The sequence below is a fragment of the Pristiophorus japonicus genome, chromosome 1 (assembly GCF_044704955.1).
Source record: "Pristiophorus japonicus isolate sPriJap1 chromosome 1, sPriJap1.hap1, whole genome shotgun sequence".
In the NCBI taxonomy this organism is placed as follows: domain Eukaryota; kingdom Metazoa; phylum Chordata; class Chondrichthyes; family Pristiophoridae; genus Pristiophorus; species Pristiophorus japonicus.
Window position 1 is genome coordinate 242,952,102 of NC_091977.1, and position 20,075 is coordinate 242,972,176.

At 42.6% G+C, this 20,075-nt stretch overlaps 1 protein-coding gene across 1 annotated transcript in view; it reads right to left on the reverse strand.

The window, feature by feature from the left end:
* lingo2 (leucine rich repeat and Ig domain containing 2) overlaps positions 1–20,075 on the reverse strand; it is a 903,690-nt gene that overhangs the window by 490,366 nt on the left and 393,249 nt on the right. The gene's annotated exons all lie outside the window — the stretch shown is intronic.

Genomic DNA, 20,075 nt, shown 5'->3' on the forward strand with positions numbered 1-20,075 from the left:
TTCCCAGAATTTTTTCTCCCTAAATTGGCCTGGGTTTTTATCTGGTTTTTGCCTCTCCCAGGAGATCACATGGCTCTGGTTGGGGTGGTGTGTAGAATGTTTCAGTATAAGGCGTGTCGCAGTTTTGTGAGGTGGACTGGTTGGGCTGGGTGCTCTTTGCCTTTCCGCCATTGTTCATACGTTTATATGTAACCTTCAGGGCTGCTGACCGAGGGCTGTGCGACTCTTTGTCGGCCGGCGTGGACACGATGGGCCGAAATGGCCTCCTTCTGCGCTGTAAATTTCTATGTTTCTATGTTTCTAAGTTCTTCATTTTGGAGCAGGCTGAAAGGCACTTTCGTGCTTAGATCTTCAAATAGCATCTATTTTAGCAATCTACTTTATGGTGAGCTCCTGCTACCTTGTAACAAAATAACTGACAAATAAATACAAAAATTAAGAGCAGACCATTTAAAGAAAAGAGAATAAGAGAAGATCCTTGAGCCTGTTCGACCATTCAATTAGATCATGGCTGATCTGTATCTTAACTTCATCTGCCCGCCTTGGTTCCGTAACCCTTTACACCCTTGCCTAACAAAAATATACCAATCTCAGTTTAGACATTTGTAATTGACCTAGCCACAATTATTTCCTCGGTTATGTAGTGTAGGAATGTTAGCAGCTTCAGTTGGCAAGGTATTGCTCCTTGCACTTTGTTTCTGAGAAGTTGCAATATTTCTCCTAGATTCAGCATGTAAGGGGTTAAACCTATGTCGAGGTTTCTTATGGGAGGGATTATAGTAGCTCAACCCCAGACTCAACGACACCATCACTGCTTAGTGTATACAAGATGTTGAGAAATGGGAACCTCAGGGGTCACTTCGCTGAAATGGTCGCATTCATGGATAAGCACCTTTGGCCATCAATGAAGATGATCTTCATTCGATTTTGGTGAATAGTCTTTTTATTAACTCATGAGAGGTATACTGTCTGCCCAATGTTATCAGGGTGGGGCACTGTTTGGAGCCCTCTGTGATTGACATCACAATAGGCAGATTCTCCAATCGTCCAAAGGTGGCATTGCTCGGGGCAGTTGCGCTCTCTGTTATCTGTAGCTCAGCAGCCATCACAAAAGGTTGTCTGTCTTTTAAAGTATGAATGAGCTTTGCTTCCAAGGCCACAGCCACAGAAGACAATCTTCTGCTATAGGTTCCATGTTTAGAGAGAAAGCACATTGCATCTGGATTGTTTTCATAATTCAAAGAGTGGAGGGAATTAAGGGGCTGAACTTGGTGAAGGCCAAGTCCCACCCAAGGGCCGCCCAAAAGGCTACCGATGGCCGCCGAGAGACCAGGCGGCATTTTGGGCGGGAAATTGATGAAAAATAATTTTAAAGTAGAGCCGGCGGCAAATGAGCGACATAAGCCTCAAACTGAGCTTGAGCGGGCAGGAGCTTCCAATCACGACGGCAAAGGCACTTGCCGCCGAAGTGCCACCGAGAACGGAGTCGGGCCCATAGAGGGTCAAAGTCGTTCAACTAAAAATGATTGGAAAAAAAAATCACTCGGAAGACCTTCAGGGGAACCCATTAAGGTAAGTCGCTATGAAAAAAATGTATTAAAAAGCTCACTAACATTTTATCCGAGTTTTTTAAACTTACCTTAGGGGTTAGACCAGCCTCGTCGCGGCAGTCCTTCCCCCCTGCTGGCGCCGATTCCCGCCTGCACCAATCTGGCACCTCGGCGGGTGGGAGGTCACTTGCACCACTTGGCCGTCCACTGACATCAGCGGGCGGTTCCCGATAGTTCTCTGCTCCCGCCCGCTCCAGCCCAAGTGCAAACTGGCACTGGGCGCATCCCGGAGAGGGATCTCGGTGGCAGTCGGCTGCAGTGGGCGGTAAGGCCATCAATTTCGGCCCCTAAGTGTTCTCACAGTGGAAATTGTATACAGATCATTCATGTATTTTATATAAATAAGCAAAGTATTGGTCCAAATTCTATGTCTTCTTTTAGATTCAGTCTGCCTTCCATAAAGATGGAGGTTTCATACGATCTGTTATGATTCCTGGGTCGTGCTAATGTTGAGCTAATTATTTAGCAGAGAACTTGCAATCACATGATGTCTACCTACATGAGTGATGAGTGATGCTGAACTTGAAGTAATATCTAGTGTTAATTAAAAAAAGTCAATTATACCAATTGTACCACTTTGCAAGTGATTACCTTGCAGAAAGAGTAAGTGTGTTGGTTAAATGCAAAGTTTTACTGATAGTCTGCTGATATTCTGGTGGCCGTAAACTTCCTTGAGCTATACATTGCAAGTACCTTGTATATGAGTACACCATGTCTGGTGATTGTGCTGGCTGAATGGTGTTGCATGCTTGCAGTCATCTCATCCTTTTCACATCCCTCCATGGCCTCTGCACTCTACCAATTACAGCCTCCATCGCTCCACCATTGCAGGCCATACCTTCAGTTGGCTGGGCCCCAACTTCTGGAATTGTTTCCTTAAACCTTTCTGCTCTCTACCACTCTCTCCTCCTTTGTGACGATCTTTAAAACCCACCTCTTGGTCACCTGTTCTGTATCTCCTTATGTGGCTTGGTGTCAAATTTTGTTTGATAACACACCTGTGAAATGCCTGGGACATTTTCATATTTTAAAGATGTTGTTGCTGTTGTCACCTCCTCCCATGTTCCCCTCAGTCCCATAAAGTATTTCTTCTGCAGGTGGACTGACCATTAGTTGTTATGCTTCTGAGCCAAGGTGGTCTCCAGTCCCACAAACTGTGTGCCTGCTCGCACTTGACTTCTTGCTGTAGGATTTGTAGCGCCTGGTCTACTAAACGGGCTCATTTCACTCTAGAAACACCTAATTCTGCAGCAATTTTGCTGAATAGCCAACTACCTTTGCCTGTGTTGTATTATTTCAGGTGCACACCTGTCCCCAAATTGCCGTTCATGGTTCATTAAATAAATTAGTGTTTCTTTCTTTTCATCGCATGGGAGATACAAGTGCACATTTTGACCCACAAGCTGAAAACAGAACAATTGTGAGTAAATCAGCAGGTTTTATTACTACCAAAAACTTTTGGTGAGACAATAAACTCTTGAAGTTCTAGGAGGACTTACGAGGACATTTTTTGAAAAATTGATTTAAAGAAAATTGCTGGGAGCTGGTCTGCAAAGTACTGGTGAAAGCAAGTGAAAGAAAAGAAAGAAGTTGCATATATAGAGCGCCATTCAGAACTTCAGAACATCCCAAAGCGCTTCACAGCCAATGAAGTATTTTGAACTGGTGTAATATAGGAAACGCGGCAGCCAATTTGCATGCAGCAAGCTGCTACAAACAGCATTGTGATAATGACCAGATAACCTATTTTAGTGATGTTGATTGAGGGTTAAATGTTGACCAGGATACCAATGTATATAAAACAGAACAATTTGCAGTATAAGAAAATGATTAGAGTTGCTTGATAAAAGACGCAAGAATATTATGTACCAGTGTGCTTCAAACTGAGATATGGGAGCCTTGTTATTATCTCACAGTATTGGCATAAAGAAATGAAAAATCATTTGATACCAGTACTGTTCAAGGACAGATCTTGTTTTCTGTCTGGCTGGGGGAAAAATTTCCTCTGCTTTCTTTGTGTTAGCAACATTGTGGCCATTTCCTTTGTTGTTTCTAGCAATATTGAAAACCCAATTCTTCAGAAAGCTTTTAAGGTGGTTATGCTCCACACAATCATCAACCCATCCTTCTTCATGTAACCCTATCAGCATTATTTTCTATTCCTGACTCCCTCATGTGTTTATCTAGCATCCCCTTAAATGCATCTATACTATTCGCCTCAACCACTCCATGTGGTAGCAAGGTTCACATTCTAACCACTGTCTGGGTGAAGACATTTCTCCTGAATTCTCTATTAGAATTCTAAGTGACTATCTTATATACATGGTCAAGTGGAAACATCCGATCAACACCTGCCCTATCAATACTTGTGTAATCTTAAAGACATCTATCAGGTCACTCCTCCGCACTCTTGCTTCTGAGTCAGAAGGTTGTGTGTCCAAGTCCCACTTCAGAGACTTGAGCGTAAAATTCTTGGCTGACACTCCAGTGCAATACTAAGGGAGTGCTGTACTGTCGGACGTATTGTGTTTTGGAAGAGATGTAAAACTGAGACTGGCCCTGTCTACTCTCTCAGGTGGATATAAAAGATCCCCTGGCACTATTTTGAAGAAGAGTAGAGGAATTATCCCTGGTTTACTGGCCAATATTTATCCCTCAATCAACATCACTAAAAAAACAGATTATCTGGTCATTATCACATTGCTGATTGTGGGAGCTTGCAGTCCGCAAGTTGGCTGCTGCATTTCCCACATTTCAACAGTAACTACACTTCAAAAGTACTTCATTGGCTGTAAAGCACTTTGGTACATCCTTAGATCATGAGAGGTGCTATTTAAATGCAACTCTTTCTTTCTTTTGCATTAAACAGTATTTTGACAGTACTCCTACGATAAATTGGGCATGATAGATACCAGCTTATCCCAGTGTTACCAAATGCAGCCTCCCTCTCAGTGCCCCAGAAAAACATTTCTATTCTTAGAGCAGAGACTGTCAGAATAAGGCCGATGCTGTACTGTGTATACCGTGTGCACCGGGGGACAAAACCAGTCTAAAGGCGCTTAATAGCTGTTGGTGAGAGATTAATTTCTGGCTGTATTACTTCAGAGTAGATTCGAATTTCCCACAAGGCTGAGGCACACAGCAAAGACACAGGGTAGAGGTGAACCTACCTGTTCTCAAGTACTGACTCCTCTGATGGGATAATGTGAGGGGATAATGTCTTGCCCAGTTTACAATTTAAAATGCACAGGAGTTGACATTGAGACTTACACCAATTGCAAGCTCCCAGGTGTCAGTAATTGTCAACATGTTACGCAGTGTTCTGGAACCTAAACTGTTCAATTATTGAACAGGAGTAGGTACTATGGCATTCTTAAATGAAAGTCAACAATAAAATAAGAAACTGTCTCTACAATCACATTAATTAAACTTGACAGAAATTTCCAAATTGCTCATTCATAAAAAAATGTCTCCATTCCTTAAAAAATACTTTCCAGTAAAGACACAGGAATCATTTATAATAAAAACATAAGTGCTGGAAATCTCAGCAGGTCAGGCAGCATCTGTTGAGAGAAAGCAGAGTTAACGTTTCGGGTCGATGACCCTTCGTCAGAACTCATTTATTTTCGAGGCGTCTCCTGTGGAGAACATTAGTTTTTTTGCTTCAGAATAGTCTTGAAAGGGTCTGACCTCCCAATAAAATTCAAGCTGACAGTCGGAGCCTTCCTGCCACTCACAGGGTGAGAGGATGCTGATGTTAATGGCTTGCCGACAGGCCTGTGAAGTCATTGCGTACCTCCAGCTGCCGCTTAGTCACACAAAGAAACTGCTTCAGCGTGCCAAGTTTCCACAGAGAGACAAGCCGGCCCAGATTTTGTGGTCAACAATGAATGAACGATGCATGCCACTTGTTACGCTTTCAGCCGCCCACAGACATTTTGCGGGCTTTTGCATGGCAACTTACAGTCATTGAGTGTCCAATACAGTGCAGCACCCTCTATATGGGATCTTGGTGTGCATGAACAGAGCAAGCAACAGCGTGTCACTTCAACCACTCGGATTGAAGAATCCTCACACAGGCATGCAGTGGCAGTTAGAACATTTAACTCAAGGCCAAATCATTTACATAAAATTAACTAAAGAGAGGGAAGGAAAGATGGGGTTAAGAAAGGGAGATAAAAGAAACAGTAAGCAAAAATAAAAAAATGTTTTTATTTAAATTTATAATTTAAAAAAAAATTCCAACAGTAATTAAAATCTGAGGTAATGAGACTCCACACTTGCAAAAGTAATTTTTTAGTGCCAGAGAGGTTTTTTGACAGCAATTAAGACTTGTCACACCTTTGAAAATTCAAATACACTGGAATGGACAGGCCTTAACTTTTTCTGACATGTTTAGTGGGTATCTAGTGGGTAAGTACTACAGCTTCATGCCATTGCAAGTATGTGGATGCTCAGTCGCTGAGTATATGCAAGACAGAGATCAATAGATTTTTGAATAGTAAGGGAATCAAGGCATAGTGCAGGAAAGTGGAGTTGAGGTAGAAGATCAGCCATGGTCTCATTGAATGGAGGCGCAAGCACGAGGGGCCGAATTGGCATACACCTGCTCCTATTTCATATGTTCTTATGAGTCACTCGGTGAGATACTGTTAGAGCGAGGTTTCTGGTGGGGAGGGAAACTCAGAGAGCAACCTCTTGATTTCTGCGATTGACTGTGCAAGTGTGGACTCCGGAATTGGTTTTCCGATTTATTTCTTAATAACGGTGAGCACTGATAACCTCACCGTTATTCCTCCTGCAAAATCCAGGCCAATATAATTTTCCTGTGTCAATGGTCTTTTTCTATGTCTGTGTGTGTGTGTGTTTTTTTACACAAAATAAGTTGTTTTTAGAACCTAGTTCTGCTGGCATATTAGCCCAGAACTTGTAGTCCTGATGACAGTGAACTGGCAGCATTTGCAATCATTTTGCCTTTGAAACTGACCGCAACTTCAGGATTTAACTGCCGTGCAGCTTAACACGGAAATCCTGAAGTTGTGGTCTGTCATTCACTGCTCTTCCACAGGCTATGCAGTGGACACCCGCCCCCGGCCGCCCCACCCAACCATAGAGCCAACAATCAATGAAATCACTGATCTGATGAAAACTTATTTTCTGAATAAATAACGCTGTTAGAAACCTCCATAAATTGTTAGACCCATTCAAATGAGCTGTAACTATTTTTTAATGCCGATCTGAGTAATAACTAGCTGGACAGCTTGTTGACATCACAGCAGTTCGCGCTATGGGATTCCTACTATACTACATTGATTTCAACTTTGGTAAAGCCAAAATGCTCGCCACAGAGATCGTGAGATCTTTGTGGAATGCTGAGTTCAGGGATGTGTTGCTAAATTTGTACAGAACAGTAATTCAGCCACAAGTGGATTATTGTCGTAATTCCTTTTTTGGAAAGAAATTAGAGCCATCGAAACAATATAGCAGTCACCGAAATAAAACCAGGAATGAGAAGATGTAGATCAAAGGAATCATTCAAAAAAATGGGCTTCTTAATGGGAGCGGAGAACATTAAGAAGGATTCTGTAAAGGTTTTCCAGATTATGAAAGGTTTTGAGGGGATAAATTGTGAAATATTGTTTCCACTGATTGTTAAATCAACAAGAGGTCATGGACACAGGAGGGGAATAAGGGTAGGGGAAGAGGGGGGGGTGGGAATGTGGGTGTCCCTTACACAGATGTTATTAGAACTTTGAATGCTTTACCACAAGTGGCTAAATGACTATAACATTGTTTAAAAAGGAATTGGATAAATATTTAAAAATGGAGAATATAATAAATCATGAGGAAAGGCAAAGAATTGGGATTAGAGTGGATAGCCGTGGCTCAGTGGGTAGCACTCTTTTTCTCCAAGTCAGAAGGTCGTGGGCTCAAATCCCACTTCCAACACTCGAGCACAAAAATCTAGGCTAACACTCCAGTGAGGTACTGAGGGAGTGCTGTGTTGTTGGAGATGTCACCTTTCAGATGAGACATTAAACCGAGGCCTTGTCTGCCCACACAGGTGGATGTAAAGGATTCCATGACACTATTTTAAAGAAGTGCAGAGGAGTTTCCTGACCAATATTTATCCCTCAATCAACATCATTAAAAAGAACAGATTATCTAGTCATTATCACATTGCTGTTTGTAGGAGCTTGCAGTGTGCAAATTGGCTGCCGCGTTTCCTACATTACAACAGTGACTACACTTCAAATAAAAGTACTTAATTGGCTGCAAAGCACTTTGGGGCATCCTGATATTGTGAAAGGTGCTATAGAAATTCAAGTCTTTCTTTATTAACAAAATTGTCTCTGATTCGATGATTCCATTTTGATACACAATGTAATAACTTAAAAAAAAATGTTTTTTGTATTTGTGTCTTTCTATTCTCCCAATGGTGACTCCGGTCCATACACAGCCTCTAGCTATGAAAATGGGGGGGTTAGCTGTTCACAGGCCTCTGGCAGTGAATTTTGTCAATTGTTTGGAAGGATTGCCCAGCAACTTTGGAATAACTATATCTTCAAATTTTGTTGCCTTCCTCTCCTAATAAGCATGCATAAGATTGGGAAGATCAGTGGGATAGAGATCAAAGATCTATGTCCTGCTTCCTTGATGCTCTAACATGTTGTCCTGTAGATGTGTTCACCGGAAATATCAATGCTACTGTAACACTATGCTGCCCTCCAGTGCCCCTTTGTACTTTTGTGCCAAGGAGCAAGGATCATCCAATCTCCCAGTTATCAGTGGGGAGAGTCGCATTTACACTTCCTACAGACTAACAGGAAAGGCTTGCATGCATATTCGCTGGTGCACGAGAGGGAGATTGCATTCTCTGCATTCTTTTGGGAGAGGGATCCTGTTGCTTATAGGGAAGGTGAGGAGTTTTAACCAAAAATAAGTAATTGAAAATCAATTCTTGATTTCACTGGTGAATGCAGACAATTCAAGTGTCAGTAATGAACTCTCTAAAAAATGGACACTAAATATAACCTGTTCGAGAGCAGAGTGCTCCCTGTGCCCAGTTCAAACAAGCAGGCTGGAGCAAACCAATTCCTCAGCCTTGGGGTTCAAAAAAGCCATCGCTGATGCAAGATTCCTTCCTTCCTTTCTGTGATAGGTGAAATACATCAATGTGAAGTAGAATCAGGCCTTCTCACTTTCCTCTCCCCGCTTCGGAGTAGGTACGAGTGCCACTTTGTAAATACATACAATAGATTTTGGATGGCAATGTAATTTCATCCTGAAGTGTAATTAATTTGGCAGAATTATAATTAGAGTATTGTATACACTCCATTGTTAATTAAGGTTTGTGAAAACTAGTGACCACCATACACAAAGGGCATTTGCTGAAAAAGTTAACCCTGAGCTCTCGGTTTCTCTTCTTGCGTTTAAATCCAGCACGACGTGTATATGACGAAAGTCAATTCTCTCTGTCAGCTGCAAGGGTACTAACTGAGCTTGACTATACAGCATAAATCACCTCACAATTCAGCACTAATTGGCACTAAATTTGTCAGAGTCACTTAAGCGTTACGAGAAGATGACTGGTTTCGGAAATGGAAATGTTAACAGTGGAGCAGTAAGGGATGTTCTTCTTCTGAGCTTGGAGTTGTAGACCACTTTTATAGGGTACGGTAGCATAGTGGATATATTACTGGACTAGTAATGCAGAGGCCTGATTAATAATCCAGAGAGGTGAGTTCAAATCCCACCACGGCAGCTGGGGAATTTAAATTCAGTTAATTAAATAAATCTGGAATTTTAAAAAAAGCTAGCATCAGTAACGGTGACCATGAAACTGCCGGATTGTTGGAACACCCCAACTGGTTCACAAATGTCCTTTAGGGAAGGAAAGCTGCCATCCTTACCCAGTCTGGCCTATATGTGACTCCTGACCCACAGCAATATGATTGACTCTTAACTGCCCTCTTAAATGGCCCAGTGAGTCACTCAGCTGTACCAAACAACAAAGTCAGCACTGTGGGAGTACCTTCACCAGTTCAAGAAGACGGCTCACCACCACCACTTTCTCAAGGGCAATTCTGGATGGGCAATAAATGCCAGCCTTGCCAGCAATGCCCACATCTCGTAAAGGAATACATTTTTAAAAATTCGAGCTCAACTGCTGAACTTATTGGAGAAATATTAATTCTCTCAGCATCCAGACTTGGAACTATATCGCCATTCCTTCATCGTCGCTGGGTCAAAATCCTGGTACTCCTTATCTAACAACACTGTGGGAGTACCTTCACCACAAGGACTACAGTGGTTCAAGAAGGCGTCTCACCACCACCTTCTCAAGGGCAATTAGGGATGGCCAATAAATGCGGGCTTTGCTAGCAACGCCCACATCCCATGAACGAATAAAAAAAAAATTCCTTTACCTTAATAAATAAAGAGTTCACCTGCCCCCCCAACCCCCCAACCCCCGATACACATACAAAAACATAACTTTATCAAATGAAATACAAGCTTGCATCCAAAGTTAACAAGAACAACTTTTCAAGCAATGCGAGTCTCTGCCACAATTAACACCTTTCATTGTGTGTGTGGCATCAGGTTCAGTATGAAATATCATCTGCCAGTCAATCATAGATATTCAGATGTGTTAAATCAGCCTCCCTGCACAGACAGAAGCAATTCCTTTCCCCACCAGTGCAATGGTAACGGGCGAAGCAGATGTCACATCTGCACTTTGCATCCATAATGTATTTTACTATACAGGCAGACAACTTGATAGCAATTATGTGGAATTATTGTACTGTGAAAAGACAGAATGCCACCTGTGCACTCATTTCTATGCTGTTAAACACTGATTATGACAGATGCATGTTAGGATACAGCATATAACAGTGCACTGAAGGGTTTAGATTCAGAATAGGAAAAACCTATTTAAAGCAAGGGTGATAATTTTTGGCACTGTGCATGTTTGTCCAACATGTATGTCTAATAGGCATGTCTCCTGAAGTTCATTATGTGCATCATACACATATTAATGGTACACTATCACATAGAATACAATCCATGCATATTGATACTTGGTGTGCACTTTGAATTAACATTTATATTAAAATTATAATGCAGGTCTACTATTGTATCCAAAGTTTCTCTCGTCCAGGACATGTTTTGATCACATGTCTGGCTTTGTCGCAACCTGTCGTCTTCCTTTCATTACCAAGTTCAGATGGAGTGTTAAAAGATAAACAGAAGTATTCCGTTATAATGCGGGGACAGGAAGGCACTTCACATGGTGTGGAACCAGCCATTCAGTCACTCCATGCAAGGCAAATCATCCTCACAATGCATATTCCTGGTACTTTAGTAACTGTGCTTCAGTAAATAGCAAAGCTCTATTCCAGCCTATAATAATATAATCTTGATCAGGTCCATATGACTGAACCTCATGCCTTTTATGTGCATTTAACTAGAGAAAATTAACCCTTTCCTTCCAGTACACATGGAAAACAAAGAAGAACTTGCATTTATATAGCACCATTCTCATCCTCATTTCGGCCCATTGCGCCTGTGCTGGCTCTTTGAATCAGCTGTCCAATTAGTCCCACTCTCCTGCTCTTTCCCCATTATCCGGCAAGTTTTTCCTCTTCAAGTATTTATCAAATTTGCTTTTAGAAAATTATTATTGAATCTGCTTCCACCACCCTTTTAGGCAGTGCCTTCCAGATCATAACAACTCGCTATGAATAATAATAATTCTACTGAAGATGCTGGACAAACTTCCACAAACTCCCTCCAGAACCTCAGCCAGGTAACCATACCTAATATGTGAGGAGCATCACAGCACAGCCTGATTTTCTCCTCAGTCAACTGCACTTTCAAGCAGGTAATAACCATCACGGACAGAAGCCTGGTTGATGTTTCATTTGCTGAGTCCAAGGCATAAAGGGCAACTGGATGTTGCTTAACACTGCCCCAGGTGAGCTCAGCTAAGCCAGTACAGACCAGCAATATTATTCAAGCATGATATATACTGGCAGGTTTATAAAAATATGGTATCGACTGGCAATTCCATTCCAATGTGATATATATACTGGCACTAATAAATACTTGCAATGATATTGGAATGTAACAAAAGCTGATCATTTTATTAAATGTGTATACTTGCAATGTTGCTAGAATGTAATGCATACTGGCAATGTTATTAGGGTTCTGCTGGTAACACTATTCGAGTATCCTGTAAGCTGGTAATGTTATTAGAATCCGATATACACTGAACAATAATATCATAGTGCAATATATTCTGGCAATGCTATGTTATATACTCCCACTGTGAGTAGAATGTGATAAATATTGACAATGTTAATAAAATGTGGTCTTTACTTGCAGTCTTATTAGCATGTAATGCAATTAGAATGCTTGGCACACTGGCAGCACTAGTTAAATATACTATTTGAACATGGTGTACAATTACAATGTTAATATAGCGTGATATATAATGGGAATGTTAATAGAGAGTGGCATATAATGACTATGTTAATGCTAATGTTATCAGAGAGTTGTATATGATAGCAATATTAGTAGAAAGTAACATATATAAGCAAGCTATTACAGTGTAATATTTTACTGGGATTTTTTTATTTGCTCATGGGAACTGGGTGTCGCTGGCAAGAACAGCATTTATTGCCCATCCCTAAATGGCCTCAAAGATGGTGCTGAGCCGCCTTCTTGAACGAATGTTAAACGAATGGGCTAAGGTTTGGCAGATGGAATACAATGTCGGAAAGTGTAAGGTCATCCACCTTGGAAAAAAAAACAGTAAAAGGGAATATTATTTGAATGGGGAAAATTACAATATGCTGAGGTGCAGAGGGACCTGGGGGTCCTTGTGCATGAAACTCTTTTGAGTTTACCTGCGAAAACATAAAACATGTATCCGTGCCACCCGACCTGGATGACACACACAAGACATTTACAAGGCCCTTTTTTTTTTTTTTTTTTGGTTTTTTTTGTGGGTTTTTTTTGGGCACTAAAATCAAATTTTTCCTTTTTTCCAGTGCCCCCTATAAAAGGAGAGGGGGACACTAAAAGCACCGGCAATTAAAACAAATTAAACTTAAAAAGCGTAAAATCAAATTAAAATTTGGTTGCCGGGCGTGATGATGCACTCCAGTCCCTCCGGTGCCCACCTCTCGCGGAAGGCCGCGAGCGTACCGGTGGACACCGCGTGCTCCTTGTGCATGAATCCCAAAAAGTTAGTTTGCAGGTGCAGCAGGTAATCAGGAAGGCGAATGGAATGTTGGCCTTCATTGCGAGAGGGATGGAGTACAAAAGCAGGGAGGTCCTGCTGCAACTGTATAGGGTATTGGTGAGGCCGCACCTGGAGTACTGCGTGCAGTTTTGGTCACCTTACTTAAGGAAGGATATACTAGCTTTGGAGGGGGTACAGAGACGATTCATTAGGCTTATTCCAGAGATGAGGGGGTTACCTTATGATGATAGATTGAGTAGACTGGGTCTTTACTCGTTGGAGTTCAGAAGGATGAGGGGGGATCTTATTGAAACATTTAAAATAATGAAAGGGATAGACAAAATAGAAGCAGAGATGTTGTTTCCACTGGTCGGGGAGACTAGAACTAGGGGGCACAGCCTCAAAATACGGGGGAGTCAATTTAAAACCGAGTTGAGAAGGAATTTCTTCTCCCAGAGGGTTGTGAATCTGTGGAATTCTCTGCCCAGGGATGCAGTTGAGGCTAGCTCATTGAATGTATTCAAATCACAGATAGATAGATTTTTAACCAATAAGGGAATTAAGGGTTATGGGGAGCGGGCGGGTAAGTGGAGCTGAGTCCACAGCCAGATCAGCCATGATCTTGTTGAATGGCGGAGCAGGCTCGAGGGGCTAGATGGCCTACTCCTGTTCCTAATTCTTATGTTCTTATGTTCTTATGTAACCGCGACACTCTGTGTGGTGAAGGTACTCCCATAGTGTTGTTAGGGAGGGAGTTCCAGGATTTCGACCAGTGACGATAAAGGAACGGCGATATATTTCCAAGTCAGGATGGTGTGTAACTTGGAGGGGAACTTGGAGGTAACGGTGTTCCCATGCTCCTGCTACCCTTGTCCTTCTAGGTGGTAGAGGTCATGGGTTGCGTAGAAGCCTTGGTGAGTTGCTGCAGTGCAACTTGTAGATGATACACACTGCAGCCACAGTGTGCCGGTGGTGGAGCGAGTGAATGTTAAGGTGGTGGCTGGTCAGCCGATCAAGCAGGAATGCAATATGCACCAGCAAAGGACTCGGAATGTAAAATGTCATCATCATAGGCATCCCACGAAATCGAGGAAGACTTGCTTCCGCTCTAAAAGTGAGTTATTCGGTGACTGAACAGTCCAATATGGGAATTAATCTCTGACACAGGTGGGACAGACAGTCATTGAAGAAAAGGGTGAGTGGGACTGGTTTGCCGCATGCTCCTTCCGCTGCCTGCATTTGTTTTCTGCATGCTCTCGGCGACAAGACTCGAGGTGCTCAGCATCCTCCCAGATGCACTTCCTCCACTTAGGGCGGTCTTTGGCCAGGGACTCCCAGGTGTCGGTGGGAATGTTGCATTTTATCAAGGAGGCTCTGAGGGTGTCCTTGACATGTTTCCTCTGCCCACCTGGGGCACGCTTGACGTGAAGGAGTTCTGAGTAGAGTGCTTGTTTTGGGAGTCTTGTGTCAGGCATGTGAATAATGTGGCCTGCCCAATGGAGCTGGTCAGTGCTTCGATGCTAGGGATGTTGGCCTGAGCGAGGACGCTAACTTTGGTGCGTCTGTCCTCCCAGAGGATTTGCAGGATCTTGCAGAGACATCGTTGGTGGTACTTCTCCAGCGATTTGAGGTGTCTACTGTCGATGGTCCACATCTCTGAGCTCTACAGGAGGGCGGGTATCACTGTAGACCATAAGCTTGGTGGCAGATTTGAGGGCCCGATCTTTGAAAACTCTCTTCCTCAGGCGGCCGAAGGCTGCACTGGTGCACTGGAAGCAGTGTTGAACCTGGTCATCGATGACTGCCCTTGCTGATAATAGGCTCCCAAGGTATGGAAAGTGGTCCATGTTGTCCAGGGCCACACCGTGGATTTTGATTACTGGGGGGCAATGCTGTGTGGTGAGGTCAGGTTGGTGGAGGACCTTTGTCATACGGATGTTTAGTGTAAGGCCCATGCTTTTGTATGCCTCAGTGACTATGACTTGGAGTTCAGTCTCTGAATGTGCCCAGACACAAGCATCGTCCACGTACTGTAGCTCGAAGACAGAGGTTGGGAAGGTCTTGGATCTGGCCTGGAGGCGATGAAGTTTGAACAGGTTCCCACTGGTTCTGTAGTTTCGTTCCACTCCAGCAGTGAACTTGTTGAGTGAGAGGTGGAACATTGCAATGAGGAAGATCGAGAAGAAGGTTGGTGCGATGACGCAGCCCTGCTTGACCCCGGTCCAGATGTGGATTGGGTCTGTGATGGATCCGTTGGTCAGGATCACGGCTTGCGTGTCATCGTGGAGCAGGCAGAGGATGGTGACAAACTTTTGGGGTCAGCCGAAATGGAGGAGGATGGTCCATAGTCCCTCACGGTTGATAGTGTCAAAGGCCTTTGTAAGGCCATGTACAAGGGTTGGTGCTGTTCCCTGCATTTTCTTGTAGCTGTCGTGCCGTAAAGATCATGTCTATTGTACCCCATAGTGGACGAAATTTGCACTGTGACTCAGGGAGGAGCTTCTCGGCCACAGGGAGAAGACAGTTGAGGAGGATTCTAGCGACAACTTTCCCAGTGGCTGATAACAGGGAGATTCCTCTGTAGTTGCCGCAGTTGGAGTTGTCCCCTCTTTTAAAGATGGTCACGATTACTGCATCTCTGAGATCTCCCGCCATGCTTTCCTCCTGCCAGATGAGATAGATGAGGTCATGCATTCCTGCCAATAGTGCCTCTCCACCATACTTGAGTGTCTCAGTGGGGATTCCATCCGCTCCCATTGCCTTGTTGTTCTTAAGCTGGCGGATGGCCTTTTCTACCTCGTGCAGGGCTGGGGATTTGCTGAAATGGTGGCGGGTAGCATGCTGTGGGATGGAGTTGAGAACGCTCAAGTCAAAGACAGAGTCTCAGTTAAGGAGATCTTCAAAGTGCTCCTTCCAGTGGGTCCTAACTGCCTTGGTGTCGTTGATGAATGTCTCCCCATTCTTGGCCAGCAGTGGGGTGGGGCCTTAAGTGCTTGGGCCGTAGGTGGCCTTGACTGCAGTGAAGAATCCATGCACATCATGGCTGACGGCCAGCTGCTGAATCTCCTGTGCTTTCTCCACCCACCATCTATTCTTTAGGTCACGGGTTTTTTATTGGACCTCAGCCTTAAGCCGTCTGTAATGCTGCTTTGCTGTTCTCGAGTTGGGTTGTTGTTTTATGTTCAGAAATGCCCAGCACTTGTGAGTTATTAGCTCTTGGATCTCCTGGTCATTCTCATCAACCCAGTCCTGGTGTTTCCTGGTTGAGTGACCGAGCGTCTCTTCATAGGCACTGGTTATGATGGCCTGGAGGGCAGATCAAGCGTTCTGGGCATTCTGCATCTCGGAGTAATCTGTTAGCGGTGAGGCATTGGCTGTATAAGGCTCTCTTAGCTGGGTCTTTGAGCGCAACGGCGTTGATTCTTTTTTGTGGCACTGCTTCTGCTACCGTCGCCACTTTGGGGCTATATTGATGTCGCTGATGGAACAGATTAGGCAGTGGTCCGTTCAGCAGTCATCAGCTCCTGTCATGGCGTGGGTGATGTGCAAATCCTTGTGATCCCTGGCTCGAACGATGACATAGTCGAGCATGTGCCAGTGTTTGGAGCGAGGGTGTTGCCATGATGCCTTGTACTTGTCCCTCTGGCGGAACAAGGTGTTAGTGAAGACAAGGTCGTGTTTTAGGCATTTTGTCAGGAGCAGGGTACCACTGGAGTCTGTTTGTCGTCCGTAGGGACAGGAATTTTTTGAGGCTGGAGTAAAAACCCTCTTTGATCTCATCTGTTGCATCGAGTGTTGGGGTCTACGCACTGATGTCTGTGGTGCACTGGTTCCGGGATAGGATGAGTCGGAGAGTCATGTGACGTTTGCTAATCCCGCAGAGGGAGTCTCTGAGGCGGTCGACCAGCTCGTTCTTGATAGCGAAACCGATTCTGTTTTTAGCGAAAAGGACTTAGACTGTAAAATGTATGTATAATGTTGTTAGATTAATGTATCTACTTGTATGCGACTTAAATGGGGAATGGCATTAAAATGTGTTATATGCTGTCGGTTTTAAGTTCGGGATGTATATGTGCAACATTCTTAGGTTGCGATATATATTGCCAATTTTATTAGATTTTAATAGCTACTGGCAATGCTCTTAGAGCCTGATATGTACTGGCAAAGTTGCTGGAATGTAATGCGTACTGGCAATGCTGTTAGACTTATGCTGGCAACGCTATTCGAGTTTGATGTAAGCTGGCAATTCTATTAGAATCCAATATACACTGAAAGTACTATCACAGGACAATATATTCTGGCAATGCTATTAGATTGTGATATATGCTCCCACCATAAGTAGAATGTGATAAATATTGACAATGTTAATCAAATATGGTATATGCTTGCAATCTTATTAGTGTGTAATAAAAGAAAGATTTGCATGTGTATAGCGCCTTTGACAACCTCAAGATGTTCCAAAGCGCTTTACAGCCAATTAAGTACTTTTAAAGTGTATGCACACTGGCAGTACTATTGAAATATTACAAATACTATTTGAATGTGATATACAATGGCAATGTTAGACTTGCCCTTGCACATTTAGGTTTGTACATTTTCTTTGCAAGCAAGTTGCTGAAAGTGTGAGCTGATAACGTTGTAGCAACGGAAACAGGGTATCTGGACCTCAGTGAACAAGGAAAGCAATGGTGTATCTCCTTAACCAATCAGATTTAAGGATTGGGAAATTAACAGCGCATGGACTGAGAAGGAAGTGTAAGTTAGAGTGGGTGAATTCAATGTCACATCAGGTACAGAAAGAGAAATTAAAGAGAGGGAAAGAAAGATTGGATTATGAGAGAGAGAGAAAGAAGAGACAGAAAGGAAAAGTAAAAAAAGTCTTTACATTTTTAAAATCTCAAACAACAATTAAAACCTGAAGGAATGAGACTCCACACTTGTAAAAGTTAATTTTCAGTGCCAGAGAGCTTGACTGGCAGTCCATTTTTTATGTTTCTATATTTCTGTTTCTAATTAATGCTTAGCATATCAATAAAAGGGTACTTAGACTGAAATGGACAAGATTTAACTTTCTGCAGTGAGTTTAGTTCATATCTAGTGCACAAATAAAGCAACTTCATGCTGCACAATGCTATTCAATCGTGAGGGAGACAGCAAGATGCCGTTTTCATGGTAATGTAGAAGCAGCACATCTCAGACTGCAACTTTCTGATTTCCACTGAAACCTTGCATCTGCTTTCACCTGAAGTTGCTATACCATTTTCTGTCTAAATAAAGGCAAGCGCCACTAGCTTTACCATTACCTTGACAGCAAATTATGGCTAAATATGTATCACCAATGTTTCTAGACTGTTATATACATTGGCATTGTTATTATAGTGTGATATATACTGCAAAGTCATTAGAATGTGATGTATATTGGCAATGTTCTGTTAGAATTTGGTATATAATGACAATGCTTTGTAATATGAAAAATGCAGGCATTGCTGTTAGATGATGATATGTACTGTATAGTTAATATAAAATCACCAGTATATATCTCACTATAACAACATTGTCCATATATATTATAATTCACCTCAGGATTCAGGGGTAAGTTAGAAACTACTTGAGATTTGCCTTCATGCTCAGTTATATCATGTAAAGCTCTTGTTTAGATGACTCTTTTCTAATATATACCAAACAAATTATTTCTCATTAATCAATTGTAGCTTATCCATCATCCATTAAACCTGCAGTGATAACATTGGATGTATCAGTATTGCAATGGAAACAACATGAGACATCAACTCCAGTGGATGTCAGTGCCCTTGGTACTTGCCATGTCAAATTGAGTTCCAAATCCAATGCAAACATTCCCAAGAACAGCATAATACACATGTATATTTCAAACAGCTAGTTATATAGGAGTGGTTTAATGCTGCAACCTTACCTCAAAACGCCTGAGTATTGAACCTTTGGTTTGATTTTTGCCTTTGGTATCATGTGATTGCTCACATCACAAGGGTAGCATCATGCATATTCTGATAAATCAGGGCGATATTGTGAAGACTATTTTCTCTTTGATCACACTACAAATTACCCAGATACCGGGCAGATCAAGGCACACTCTGAATCATGGGAAGTGAGGGCTACCCCATGGGAAGGGCCCAAAATGCTGAAGCGGAGAAAAATAACTTGAGCGAACACTTAAATATATAACGCTGTTATTTATCAGCAACATTGATCTGCAGGAGGACATGAAAGGCACAAATACAATATAGCAAACACAGCATTGTTTATTGAATCCCTCAGTGTATGACAGCATTCAAAACTCTTGGTATTATTATTGCTTTCTAACCCATTCATCTAATTAGCTTGGCAAAGACCGATATCAGATCTGTTATAGATGTTTAAACACTCCCTCGCTGCCTTTCCAGCACTAATAAGCATTGGTGTCCAAAATACATCGGGGTGCTCTGTGCAGTGATTATTTGGAGAGTTATTAAATTGCCTGTTTCATTTGTAACGTTGCTGATAGAACACCATCGAAATAGAAAATATTGATTGTGCAATAATGATGAACTGCAACAGAGCTAGAAGTCCAGACAACCTGAAGAACGGAAATAACTGATATTTTAGAAATAAAATTATTTAAAAAAAGATAAATTAGAAAAGAAACAATTGATTTTTTTTTCTTATTTCGCGCCACCCCCCCCCCCCTTTGTTGATGTAAAAATGTTTAAACGCCAAAGTCTCATGACATCATTGAGGCACCTTACTGCGAGAGATAGAGCTGCATCAATTAAATGTACGATTGCTGAAATATGAGGGTAACAGCTCTAACCACTGATGTTAATTTAGCCTTCCCTAACTTCATCAGCTCGTTGAGGATCAACTCCACCGTGCTATGTTTAAAGAAGAATGCTCAAAACCCCAATCATTTCCAGCAGGTTAACTTTTGTTTCCTTTCCTCCACTTTACTCCCCTCAGAGTGTTGGGATATGGCACTGGGCATGCTCTGCTACCTCACCTAAGTGATCAATTTCACGTATAAGCCTCGGCGGGAACCGTTGGAAAGCTCATTGCCCATGAACACATCACAGCACAGGGGCGAACTGACCTAATTTGACATTCACATAGGCACACTCTCCTGCCGGAGTCACTGGATAGCAATGATGACCAGCTGATCCCCCCCGCCCCTCATTCCCCTCACCCTAGTCAGTGCAAGTGAC